The sequence below is a fragment of the Herpailurus yagouaroundi genome, unplaced genomic scaffold, assembly GCF_014898765.1.
Source record: "Herpailurus yagouaroundi ecotype Mexico unplaced genomic scaffold, PumYag 139, whole genome shotgun sequence".
Lineage (NCBI taxonomy): Eukaryota > Metazoa > Chordata > Mammalia > Carnivora > Felidae > Herpailurus > Herpailurus yagouaroundi.
Genome location: NW_024412394.1, coordinates 29545667 through 29557738, shown reverse-complemented (window position 1 = coordinate 29557738; position 12072 = coordinate 29545667).

Here is a 12072-nt window from a genome sequence, read left to right as displayed (position 1 = left end):
ATGCAAATGCTATTTTTATTTTTTTGCCATTTTAGATATAGTTTTTCTAAGTTAGAATAAAGAATATAGTAATTTGCCCTATTCCATTTTTATACATGGGCTTGAAAGTTGGCTTCATGTTCCAAAAATAAAAAAAAAAAAAAAACAATTGAGCACTATTACAAAAATTCATAATATTTTAATGTTTTTTATTTTACTTTGAGATATACAATATATTTGGTCATATATGTTTTCTTCCTCAGTATTTTCTTTCTGCTTGCATAAAAGTAAACACTAATTAAATAAATATATATTAAAAAAGATCCACCAAAGTATTGCTATGTAAACTATCTGAAGTATGGGAAGAAAATATTAAGTATTCATTTAGAAAATTTATTTTTATTATGTATGCTTTTAAGCATAATGAAATTTACTCTAACTTATAGTTTAATGATATAAATAATTGTCTGAAATATATTTTTTATATGCCCTTCACTCTTACACTCCTTTCCTACAGAATCAGTTTGTTGAAAAATAATTGCTGAGTTCAAGGTAGGCGGTTTATTTTTCAAGGCTTTGATACATATTTATAAATTGTCATTCAAAATATTTGTGCCAATTTACACTTCCATCAGCAAATATATGACTGTGTGTTTTCTGACTCATAGCACTATTATCATTGCCAAAATGAACGAAAATCAAATGCAAATGTACCTTATTGTCTATCAACATGTTACTTACTTTGGAAGTAATGAAAATACCCACTGGGGTAGTAACTAAATAAATTCTGAAACAGAATAAAACAAATTATGCAAATAAAATATATGTTTCCATTTATCAATATGGCAAGTTGTTTAAAAATTATTAACTTAAATTTCAAAACCATATGTCTTTTATTTCATTTTTGTCATATATATATGTAAATATATATATGTATATTTGTATTTATTTATATGTGAAGCTCCAGTTATAAACAACATAATGTAGGTGGAGTAGAGGCTAATGATAAGTGGTGGGTGGTAAGATGATGGGTGGCTTTGCATGCACAATAACATGAATGGAGCTAGAGAATATTATGCTAATCGAAGTAAGTCAGAGAAAGACAAATACCATACAATTTCACTCATATGTGGAATTTGAGAAACAAAACAAATAAGCAAAGGGACAAAAAAAGAGAGAGAAGCAAACCATGTAACAGACTCTTCACTATAGAGAACTGATTATTACCAGAGGGGAGGTAGATGGGAGCTGGGTTAGACAGATGAAGGGGATTTAGGTGTGCACCTGTGATGAGTGCTGGATATTGTATGGAAGTGCTGAACCATTATATTTTACACTCAAAACTAATATTACACTGTATGTTAACTACTGGAATTTAAATAAAACTTAAAAAAATAAATAAAAGCTACACAATACTAAACTGTTCACTTTTTCTCCAACATATCGATATGTGATTTAATAAGGACACAATAAAGGTAAAAGGAAAAAGAGATCCATATTTATAATAACACATTTGAAAAGCAGCACTAACATGTCATATAAACCGTTGCTCATAATTAAAGCATCCTACCCTTGAATTTTAATAGGATTCAGAATAAAGGTCAATTCAATCTATTGTTACTTTAGTGGCAAGTTCATTCTGATACATGGCACAAACACTAGTGCCTGGGGGAATTCAGGCTGGTCCTAGCCACCTGGCCAAGAAAAGGAATTTTGCAGATTTTGTGGAAGGCACTACTGGCCCCAGGGGTAAAGCAGGCCCAGATTAGGTCCTCAAGCCACCCCACTGCTGGTATTGCCAGCTCAAGACCTCAGAAGGGGACTGAGACAATGTTAAGCAAGACATCTAAAGTACTGGAAGAGCTGACATACGGAGCCCTGATCAGGCCTTAAAGGTGATACTTCCTGCACATAGAAATGTGATTATGCTACTGTGTTCAGATGTGCTGTCCCCATTTTGTACCCGCTGGAATAATTCATGGAATAAGGCATGAATCTGATAATTTAGGAAGTTTCCTTATAGCATTGTTAATCAAATTAGCTGTTTTTGTTTTTTCAAATCGTTAATTATTTCATTGAGCAGGATGTGTAATAAATGGCACTGGGGAACCTGGTGTTTGTTAAGAAGCTATTATGTGATATATACTGTGGTAAATAAGTTTTACAATTAATTTTTTTCTCTCCCTCTCTCTGTCTCTCCCATCTCTTTTTCCCTCTCTCACTTCTCTCTTCTTTCTCTCTCTTTCTTTCCCCCCCTCAACTTTCTTTCTCCCTGTCTCTCTCAACCCCCCTCTTTCTCACATAAACACACCCATGAACGCACACAACACACACACACACACACACACACACACACACACGAACACGCACACACACACATTTACCTACACCTAGCTTCAGTGCAGACATAACTGGCTTCATTATACAGATGAGGATATTCTATATTTCAGAGGTCACATAACCCGTAGTCTCAAAGCTTAATGGTCTCTAATCTTTGGGCTATAACAAAAAATAGACTATTTGTCTTATACACAACAGAAACTTATTTCTCACAAGTCTGGAGGCTGGTAAGTCCAAGATCAAGAGGAACAGCAGTTTTGATATCCAGTGAGAGCCCCCGTCCTCATATATACGGCCATCTTCTCAGTGTGCTCTCCCATGGCAGAAAGCACAAAGGAGCTACTGAGGCCTTTTTTTTTTTTTTTTTAATTTTTTTTTTCAACGTTTATTTATTTTTGGGGCAGAGAGAGACAGAGCATGAACGGGGGAGGGGCAGAGAGAGAGGGAGACACAGAATCGGAAACAGGCTCCAGGCTCTGAGCCATCAGCCCAGAGCCCGACGCAGGGCTCGAACTCACGGACCGCGAGATCTGACCTGGCTGAAGTCGGACGCTTAACCGACTGCGCCACCCAGGCGCCCCCTGAGGCCTTTTTTTTTTTAATATAAGGGACTATTTCCCTTCATGAGAGTTTTGCCTTGATGATATGAGCATCTCCCAAAGGCTCTACCCCCTAGTACTATCAGCTTGGAGGTAGGATTTCAACATGAATTTGCAGGGGTGGGGAGGGCTTTCATAAACATTCAGACCATAGTATCTCATAGGTAGAAGTGAAAAAGATATGCTTCTAACTCAGATCTTTCTCTATAGCGGTGGTTATCCAAATTATGTACACATTACAATTAACCTGGAGAACCTGTTAAAGCAGATGCAGCTGGACCCTGGAGCCTACACACAGAGGTTCTGACAATAAATCAAGTTCCTAAGTGATTCTTGTTCTATTACATTCTGGCACCATTGTCCTATAGCTATACTCTTTGTCCACATCTGATCTTCCAATCTGCTTTTTTTTTTCTGGTTGGGAGAAAATATTTCTGGATATCAGAAGACTTAGGCAAGAAATACATGATATATTATTTTTACTCTGTGTTTCATGATTATCTTTATTAAATTAGACTTGATGTGTTTGTTTTATATATAGAATATAAGGAGTGAAGTTTTAGTGGCAGTGGCTTATTCCAGATAGAAGAAAAAAAATAATCGTTATGCCATTACAATATAGAATGAAAAAAATGTCAATTTTAATAAGGAAGATTTCGTCAAGGATTTGTAGTATAGAATAAAGGTCCTTTGGAAATCACTGGTTTATTTAAGATAGTAGAGTGTTCTATTAATAAAAAAAGGATATAGAGTATTGGAACTCAAAGATCAATGCTAGAAAAGAAAAGAAGACATTATAGAATAAATGAAATGGTATTTATTGTTAAAGTACTTGGCATTTGTAGTTAATATAGCTGACTTGTCAGTACAGTTTTCTAAACAAGAACCCAGGTTTAACTTTTAATGCTGCTTCAGAAACTAGAATCAAAACAGGAAAAGTTAATACATTTCAAAATTCAGCAAAATAAATACACAGTCTTGAAACCATAGATAAAGACCAGCTACATTGTTTTGATCTTCATTCTGGAAACCTACTTATCAGTTGACTTTTGTGATTTTATCAAATCCCTAATCACACCGAAATCATTTGAATCCATTTGTATGAGATCAACATTTTTCTCAGACTATGAGAAAATTTATAACAATATATATTGTAGAATTGGTTAGAAATGAACTTATTTTGAATTGACATAATATAGGGCGCCTGGGTGGCGCAGTCGGTTAAGTGTCCGACTTCAGCCAGGTCACGATCTCGCGGTCCGTGAGTTCGAGCCCCGCGTCAGGCTCTGGGCTGACGGCTCAGAGCCTGGAGCCTGTTTCCGAATCTGTGTCTCCCTCTCTCTCTGCCCCTCCCCCGTTCATGCTCTGTCTCTCTCTGTCCCAAAAATAAATAAACGTTGAAAAATAAATAAATAAATAAAATAAAAAATAATAATAATAATAAAAAGAATTGACATAATATAGTATAGAATGTCCAATTTTAATGATTTTGCCTTGGACTTATCAGTAAAAAAATAATTTAAGAAGCAAGGAATAATATTGTCTTAAGAAATACTTTTAAATGCTACATAATATCAGCCCCTCTAGAAATAGTGTCATCAAATTTACCAAAGAAATGTGAAATATGTGGGGCACCTTGGTGGCTCAGTTGGTTAAGTGTCTCGCTCTTGGTTTTGTCTCACACGTCATGATCTCGTGGTTTATGGGATTGAGTTCCCCATTTGGCTCTGCACTTACAGCACAAAGCCTGCTTGGGATTTTCTGTCTCCTTGCCACTCCCCACCGCCCCCCCCCATAAATAAACATTTAAAAATTGTATATAAAAAAAGAAATGTAAATTATGTAATGACCTGTTAAAAATCAGGGACTACAGTGAAGGAAATGAAAATTTTTATAATTGGGACAAAATATTGGAGGATTTGGCTAGTAATATTGAAAGGGGATCTAATTAAGGAGATGCCCGATTAGCCTACAAATTGTCAGTAGAGAAGAGTGACCAGCCTAGGATTCCACTGTATGAGAGCAAGGATAGATATGCACATTTGTTTCCAGCCACCACTTTGATGGCTTGAGTTTTAAATAAGTTGATTTTAATTACAAAATTAAGATGAGTGTGGTACATTTAATGTCCATTCAGCAGACCTTTGCTCTTCACCTACTGTGCTCAGTACTATTCTAGGCATTGTTTTAGTCATGGGGAACCATGGTAAACAACAAAAATCAGAACAAAATATCATTGCCCAGTGGAACTTAAAATTCAGTAAAAATGACAAAGAGTATGCATGATAAATATTACCTCCTCTTATAGATAAAGGGGGGTTGAGAGTGTTGGAATAGGTGTTCAGGCTACAATATTAAGTAGGATGATAAGCGTGAGAGTTTGTGGTTTTACTCTAGTTAGGGAGAAGAGCTGGGATGAGGGTTCAGTGTGGGGCTGGCTGGGTTTTGTGTGGTTTTTAACTTCCCACTAGCACCAAAAGAGGTAATATGGGCTTTTTTTTATCAGCTTACCCAGATGTGGGAAAGAGGAAAATTTGGTGCTCTGAAGCTTTCAGCATTCAAACATCAAACATGTATGTGGACTATTTATAATTTACCTATGTTGTTTGGCTAATGAATGAAATGAGCCATATTTTATTTAATTGAATTTAAACTTGTTTAAGCAAGTAATTATGGCACTCTATGAGACTAGAAGGCTAAAGCCAGTAAGGGAGGTAAATATTCTATTGAATACCTTATCCAAGGGTCCAGCCTTGTGTATTTTGAGAAATGAACTGAGTCCCTTAGTCATTATCAATAGTACCCGAAATTCCAAAGAACACATAAAATACCTTGATAAATATATTAGGTTATGGCTTTAATATGTGTAGATGCATGTGTGACCTCGATTAATAATTTGGATGTCTTTGAGGCAATAATTTCTTATAATTTACATTTAAAAAAGTTGTTGCTGCCATACTGTACCAGATGACCAGACTATTGGCAATAGCCCAAAAATGTGTAAATGTACAGAAAGCGCTGATTGTTGTCCAGGGCTTCCTGTGCTAGGATGATAGCCTAAAATCTGCTCAATTGTGCTTACCCTTTGTTTGTATTCTTTATCAGGGGCTTATTATAACTTTGCACTGAGTTCTATCCCTTGTGATAGTGGCAATGCCATCCGTAAAGTGTACAAACATCCTATCTTGTTGACTGAGTTATTCCCAAGCCCTCTTTCTCACTGTAGCTAATGGATTTCGATACATTTCAGATATTCCCTGGGAGCACCTGGGTGGTGCAGTCCTTTAAGCGTCTGACTCTTAATTTTGGCTCAGGTCATGATCTCATGATTTGTGAGATGGAACTTTGGTGTATCAGGCTCCGCACTGATGGGCTCCATGCCCATTGTGGAACTTGTCTGGGATTCTCTCTTCTTCTTTCTCTGCCCCCCTCCTTTGAAGATAAATGAATAAACTTAAAAAAAAATATGCCAACGATCTGGACAACCTGGAAGAAATGGACAAATTCCTAGACACCCACACACTACCAAACTCAAATGGTAAGAAATAGAAAATATAAACAGACTCATAACCAGCAAAGAAATTGATTCACTTATCAAAAATCTCCCAACAAATAAGAGTCCTGGGCCAGATGGCTTCCCAGGGAAATTCTACCAGGCAAATTCTACCAAGCAGAGCTAATACCTATTCTTCTCAAGCTGTTCCCAAAAATAGAAACAGAAAGGAAGATTCCAGACTCATTCTATGAAGCCACCATTACCTTGATTCCCAAACCAGACAGACACCCTACTAAAAAGGAGAATTACAGACCAATATCCCTGATGAACATGGATGCAAAAATTCTCAACAAGATACTAGCAAATTGAATTCAACAATATATTTAAAGAATTATTTACCATGATCAAGTGGAATTCATTCCTGGGCTGCAGGGCTGGTTCAATATTTGCAAGTCAATCAATGTGATACATCACATTAATACAAGAAAGGATAAGAAACATACGATCCTGCCAATAGATGCAGAAAAAGCACTTGACAAAATACAGCATCTTTTCTTAATGAAAACCCTCAAGAAAGTCAGGATAGAAGGAACATACCATAACATCATAAAAGCCATATATGGAAAGCCCACAGCTAATATCATCTTCAATGGGGAAAAACTGAGACCTTTCCCCCTGAGATCAGGAACACGACAGGGATGTCCACTCTCACCACTATTGTTTAACGTAGTGTTGGAAATCCTGGCCTCATCAATCAGAGAACAAAAGGAAATATAAGGCACCACAATTGGCAAAGAAGAAGTCAAACTTTCACTTTTCACAAATGACGTGACCCTCTACATGGAAAACCCAAAAGACTCCACCAAAAAACTGCTGGAACTGATACATGAATTCAGCAAAGTGGCAGGATATAAAATAAATGTAGAAATCAGTTGCATTCCTATACATCAATAATGAAACAACAGAAAGAGAAATCAAGAAATCGATCCCATTTACACTTGCACCAAGAACCATAAAATAGCTAGGAATAAACCTAACCAAAGAGGTAAAAGATCTATATGTTGAAAACTATAGAAAACTTATGAAAGAAATTGAAGAAGGCACAAAGAAATAGAAAAACATTCCATGCTCGTGGATTAGAAGAACAAATTTTGGTAAAATGTCAATAGTACCCAAAGCAATCTATACAATCAATGCAAACCCAATCAAAATTGCACCGGCATTCTTCTCAGAGCTAGAACAAACAATCCTAAAATTTGTATGCAGTCACAAAAGACCCCAAAAGCCAAAGTAATGATGAGAAAGAAAACCAAGGCAAAAGGCATCACAATCCCAGACTTTAGCCTCTACTGCAAAGCTGTAATCATGAAGACAGTATGGTATTGGCACAAAAGCAGACACATAGACCAATGGACTAGAATAGAGAACCCGGAATTGGACCCACAAATATATGGCCAACAAAGAAGAAAAGAGTATCCAATGGAAAAAGACAGTCTCTTTAGCAAATGGTGCTGGAAGCACTGGATAGCAACATGCAGAAGAATGAAATTAGACCACTTTCTTACACCATACACAAAAATAAACTCAAAATGGATGGAGGACCTAAATGTGAGACAGGAAACCATCAAAACCCTAGAGGATAAAACAGGAAACAAACAACTTGTTTGACCTTGGCCACAGCAGCTTCTTACTTGACATGTCTCCGAAAGCAAGGGAAATTAAAAGCAAAAATTAACTATTGGGACCTCATCAAGATAAAAAGCTTCTGTACTGCAAAGGAAACAAACAAACGAAAAAACTAAAAGTCAACTGACAGAATGGGAGAAGATATTTGCAAATGACATATCAGATAAAGGGTTAGTATCTAAAATCTATAAGGAACTTATCAAACTCAACACCAAAAAACAAATAATCTAGTGAAGAAATGAGCAGAAGAAATTAATAGACACTTTCCAAAGAAGACATCCAGATGGCCAACAGACACATGAAAAGATGCTCAATATCACTCATCATCAAGGAAATACAAATCAAAAGCACACTGAAAGCACCTCACACTGGTAAGAGTGGCTAAAATTAACAATTCAGGAAATAACAGAAGTTGGCGAGGAGGTGGAGAAACAGGAACTCTCTTGCACTGTTGGTGGGAATGCAAACAGAGAAGCCGCTCTGGAAAACAGTGTGGAGATTCCTCAAAAAATTAAAAATGGAATTACCCTATGACCCAACAATTGCACTACTAGGAATTTACCCAAAGGATACAGGAGTGATGATTCATAGGGGCACATGTGCCCCAATGTTGATAGCAGCACTTTCAACAATAGCCAAATTGTGGAAAGAGCCTAAATGTCCATCAACTGATGAATGGATGAAGAAAATGTGGTTTATTTATACAATGGAATACTACTTGGCAATGAGAAAGCATGAAATCCTGCCATTTGCAGCAATGTGGATGGAAGTGGAGGGTATTATGCTAAGTTAAATAAGTCATTCAGAGAAAACAGACATCATATGTTTTCACTCATATGTGGAATTTCGGAAACTTAACAGAAGACCATGGAGGGAAGGAAGGGGAAAAAATAGTGTCAAACCAAGAGGGAGGCAAACCATAAGAGACTCTTAAATACAGAGAGCCAACTGAGGGTTAATGTCAGGGGTGGGGGAGAGGGGGAAATAGGTGATGGGAATTGAGGAGGGCACATGTTGGAATGATCACTGGGTGTTATGTATAAGCAATGAATCATGGGATTCTTGACTTTGGAAGTCAAGAGCACATTGTATACACTGTATGTTAGGTAACTTGCAATAAATTATATTTAAAAAATAAAAATAAATAAATAAATAAATAAATAAATAAATAAATAAATAAATCTTGTTTGAAAAGATTGTGTGTAATAGCAGAGCTGTTGAAGTACCCCCATTGGTATTCAGATAAAAGTATATTTCATTCATTAGAATATGAAAGCAAACTGGTTAAGTGCTTGTTTATATGGGCACTAAACCAAACATATTAGCTAAATATATGACTGAAAATAACAGTTGCTGATTGAATGTAATCAATAATGTAAATAATATTGAGTTTGGGGGATTAATGGGTGGGATAACCTTGTGAAAAGATATAGGCTATTGATCATATTATACTTCTTAAACAAATAAATTATTCTATTGATGAATTTATATTATATTTAAGCTTCATAACTGGTATAAATATTACATATGTTATTTTGATATATCAAATATTACATTGAATAGGGATTCTGATAATAAAATAAAATCCCTAAAATCGTGGTAAATTGTTAATATTCTTGTAGTCCAGTAAATTCTGCTTTATATATTTTGAAATATTACTAAGCACATTCAAATGTATAATTGTTAGAACTTTCTTGTAAATTAAAGCTCTTGTCCATATGTATCACATAAAGTAATGATTTTTTTCCTAAAATAATTTTGTTTTACTAATATAGTTGCATCAGCTATTAGAAAAATAATATACAGGGGCGCCTGGGTGGCGCAGTCGGTTAAGCATCCTACTTCAGCCAGGTCACGATCTCGCGGTCCGTGAGTTCGAGCCCCGCGTCGGGCTCTGGGCTAATGGCTCAGAGCCTGGAGCCTGTTTCCGATTCTGTGTCTCCCTCTCTCTCTGCCCCTCGCCCGTTCATGCTCTGTCTCTCTCTGTCCCAAAAATAAATAAACGTTGAAAAAAAAAAAAAGAAAAATAATATACAATATAGTAGAGATGTGTTTAAATGGCAAACTCATAAAAAGAAAAGTGGGAAGAAAATATAGATGAACAGGTAAATATAACCTTTCTGTATGGCAACTCATGTTACTCATGAGTTACTCATGAATTACTCATGTCCAAAATACATGAGTAATCCTAAAATTATGTCTACTTGACTGTACAGTTAATTTCTATGATTTTATTCTAAGAAATAATCAACATGAATAAAGTGACAGTTATTACATTTTTTAGTAGGTAAAAGAGCCTAAGAATTATAAATCTTTTGGAAGGTTTAAAAAGTCATAAAGACTCTTAAATCATTATTTGGAAGGTTTGTGATTGAAGACTATGAACACTATCATGGGACTCAACTTCAAGAACAGACTAATATTCAGGCAAACAGCCTACACAATAGAAACCATTGGACCTGGAAGGCAAGATGTAAGTTAAGAATAACTGACTTAGGAAGAGTAAGAGAGCCAGAAGTCATTCCTGAGGAAATGTTTTCTTTGTTCCAGAATGATGTTAAATAGGAAACTGATTTCAGTGAATGATAAAGCTGGGGAGAATACAAGGGGTGCTGAAATAAAATTTAAGGTTTTAGTGAAGTTCAAGAATGGATGAGGATCTGGGATATGTGTTGAGATTACTTATTTGCCATAAAAAACTAAAATGTAATAGTTTATATTTAATATCACAAAATGAGAATCACTGGCAAACATATTCTGTTAAATAGCCAGCATTCTCAAAATGATCAGATCAAAATATCATGTTCTTAGTTTAATGTTCTTGTTTGGTATCTTTCCTTCTCAGTGGAATTTGATTCAGGAACCAATGCCAACAATCTTGTGTTTGGGGGACTCTGTGGATCCAATGTAATAATCTGAAGGAAGACAAAGCAATAGGAAATGACTTCGATGTTTTGTAGTTGGCTTTTGGGAAGCAGGGAAAGAAACTATATTATCAGTAGCAAGCTTTATCTTAATTGTTACTGCTTATTACTTTTTATAGTTTTATATCCAACAAAAAAGACTTGAAATCCTTGTTCTTTATCCTCAAAACATACAAAAATACCTTAATTAGTATTCAGAATTAATTTGCACAGTTTAGGTGACACTTTAGTCCAGCAATAATGCAAAGAATAATATTTCTCTAAGAAAATAAACTAGCCATGTTTTCAACTAAAGCAGACCCAGTAAGCATAATTACTTAAAAATACCGATTTTTCACAACCTGCACAGTATCAAGCTGTGGAAAATTAGGAATTATATATTATATATATGTTATATATGTTATATATAATATATATTATGTATATGTATATAATATATTATATGTTATATATTATATATTATATATTTCTAAATCTTCTGTTTTCCAGTGGGCTATCATTTCTTAGGAAGTTACAAACATAATTTGAATATGTTGGGACTTTTAGTTGTTATGAAAATACTTTAAGATAAAAATTTCTCTAACCAACAAATGATCTGAGGATAGGAAGTTCAAAATCATAGATAAAAAGAGGTACTTGTCTCAAATTATAATATAGCACACTAAGTAGGCTTATGGAATGTGTCTCAAGGAATTTTTTAGTCCTTTCAGCTTTTGTGGATGTGGTAGCTAAATGTACAGTTCAACTGAAAATTGTATGTTCCAACTTCACCTAGCTCAGTTATGTCCTAATCTTCCAACCATTTATTTCCTCCTACAATATTCTCTTTTTTTTTCTTAGCCTAAAAAAAAAGAGACACATATAGTCTAGTCATCTTAATTCTTATGGCAAAGATTTTTTTTCTAGAAAAGACATTATTAATCATTTGATAAAATGTTCTTTTAAACTTTCTTGTTTTAATGTTTACTTTTAAGATGGAGTGTGAGTGGGGTGGGTGCAGAGAAAGGGGGGGACAGAGGATCAGAAGCAGGCTCTGTGCTGACAGCCC